Source organism: Schistocerca americana, chromosome 8, assembly GCF_021461395.2.
Source record: "Schistocerca americana isolate TAMUIC-IGC-003095 chromosome 8, iqSchAmer2.1, whole genome shotgun sequence".
Classification (NCBI taxonomy): domain Eukaryota; kingdom Metazoa; phylum Arthropoda; class Insecta; order Orthoptera; family Acrididae; genus Schistocerca; species Schistocerca americana.
Window position 1 is genome coordinate 386,616,746 of NC_060126.1, and position 2,858 is coordinate 386,619,603.

Sequence of the window (2,858 nt, forward strand, 5' to 3'; positions counted from 1 at the left end):
TGCAAAGATCAGAATCTATCTGTTAATAAACAAATTCAGGGAGAGGATGCAAAACTGCAGTCTCCATTTGTTTCCCTCGATCAGAAAGTGAATGAAATTAATAAAGAACGAGGAAGTGGTGGCCAAACTGAAATCACGGTCAACACCTCAGGGCAGGCGCCGGCAACCGAAATTGCTAAAGCGTCTGCTGCTGCTCCAGATAAGCCGCGAAGTAAAATACCGACGCAACCAAATGAGAATGTAGCTCGTAACTAAGGGAAGGGAAAATCCAGTAGGGGCGACCCAAGCCCAAAGAATGTTCAGTCCGAAACGGTCGTACACGAATCACTGGAGGAAAAATCAGAAAGTTTACCAGGAAATCAGTCTGCTTGCGGTACAAGAGAAAACATCAGAAGTAGAAAAAAAACGGGACAGTAACTAATAAACTGATTGAAGTGTTATTGCATGTTCAGCCTTCCTAGAAAACTGTTACAGCTTAACTGAACCCTGAACCACAGTAAACTAAATTAGTTCAACAAAACAACTACATAGTGACAGCACAATGACGCAATCTTATTCTGTCACCACTATAAACATAAATAAAATCACGACCGGTTTGAAATTATCGGCCCTTAAGGAATTTTTGTACGAATCCGCGACTGATATTGCCCTGTTACAAGAAGTTCTAATTTCGGATTTGGTAATTCCCGGTTTTGTCAATTACATAAATGTGTCTCCCGAAACAAGTGTTGGAACAGCTATTTTGGTAAGGGAAGGGATTACAGTAAGCGAGGTGGAACGACTGGAATCCGGAAGGGGAATAGGACTAAATATCTATGATGTGACTATCATCAACTTGTACGCCCCTTCAGGAAGTTCTCATCGAGCTGACAGGGCACGTTTTTTCAAAGATGACTTGATATACTTGTTAAGGAAATCACCAAGACAGTTATTACTTGGAGGTGATTTTAATTGTGTTTTAAATCGAAAAGATCAGTTACCTAATTTTAATTTCTCAAGTGAACTAAAACAATTAGTTACTGGTTTAGAATTAAAGGATATATGGGAAATCAAATACCCCTCCACTGTTGAGTTCACTTATGTCACGGCAACATCACGTAGCAGGATTGATAGACTATATATTTCTAAAAATCTTGTAACTTCCGTGACAAAAGTAGAAACCATTCCTACCTACTTTTCAGACCATTCAAGTGTCTTAGCTTGCATAAATCTAACAAGACAGCCGGTTCGCCGATTCAAGAATCAGTGGAATTTGAACACTTCCTTGTTAGTTAATCATGATTTAGAAGATATGATTAAAGAAACATGGGCAATATGCCTGCGAGCCCGTAGTAGATATGCCACTGCTATTGACTGGTGGGTTAAAATGGCAAAGCCAAAGTTGAGTAAAGTTCTTATTCAATACAGTGCCCAGAGCGCAAGGGAAATGAAATGCACTATAGAGTACTACTATTCCGTTTTGAGAGATCTATATGATCAAGTCTCAGCAGGTTCCTCACTTCGGATAGCAGACATAAAAAAAGTCAAAGCCAAGTTACTTAATATCAAGAGAAGTCAAATGGAAGGGTTGAAAATAAAATCAAAGGCAAATCGGTGTCAGCAGATGAAACTACTTCCCTGTATCATTTAGTGAAGCATACGAAAAACGGGAGAAGGACTTTTATTGAAGAAATTCGAACAAAACACGGCACGATTCTCAGAATCCAGCAGGATATCATGGACGAGATTTATCGCTATTAGTGCGAGCTATATTCTGTACATCAAAGTAGTGATGCTTCCTTGGAAGAATTCCTTGACATCCTCGCCCCACAGCTGACAGAAGATGACAACGAAAATTTTCTCGAGGTTGTCAGTGAAGAAGACGTGTATGAGACTCTGTGCGCCTCGCCACCAAAAAAATCCCCAGGACCGGATGGTCTGCCAGCAGAGTTTTACATCCGTTACTGGCCAATAGTAGGTGCGAAAATCACGGACATTGTAAATGATGTTATTCAGGGTAAAATGATTCCGGCTGAGTTTAAGAAGAGTAAAATTGTCCTGGTGCCAAAAAATAATGGAAACAAAGATTTAAATAATTTTCGTCCAATTTCACTGCTGAATTCTGATTATAAATTAATAGCTACACTCCTGGAAATGGAAAAAAGAACACATTGACACCGGTGTGTCAGACCCACCATACTTGTTCCGGACACTGCGAGAGGGCTGTACAAACAATGATCACACGCACGGCAAAGCGGACACACCAGGAACCGCGGTGTTGGCCGTCGAATGGCGCTAGCTGCGCAGCATTTGTGCACCGCCGCCGTCAGTGTCAGCCAGTTTGCCGTGGCATACGGAGCTCCATCGCAGTCTTTAACACTGGTAGCATGCCGCGACAGCGTGGACGTGAACCGTATGTGCAGTTGACGGACTTTGAGCGAGGGCGTATAGTGGGCATGCGGGAGGCCGGGTGGACGTACCGCCGAATTGCTCAACACGTGGGGCATGAGGTCTCCACAGTACATCGATGTTGTCACCAGTGGTCGACGGAAGGTGCACCTGCCCGTCGACCTGGGACCGGACCGCAGCGACGCACGGATGCACGCCAAGACCGTAGGATCCTACGCAGTGCCGTAGGGGACCGCACCGCCACTTCCCAGCAAATTAGGGACACTGTTGCTCCTGGGGTATCGGCGAGGACCATTCGCAACCGTCTCCATGAAGCTGGGCTACGGTCCCGCACACCGTTAGGCCGTCTTCCGCTCACGCCCCAACATCGTGCAGCCCGCCTGCAGTGGTGTCGCGACAGGCGTGAATGGAGGGACGAATGGAGACGTGTCGTCTTCAGCGATGAGAGTCGCTTCTGCCTTGGTGCCAAT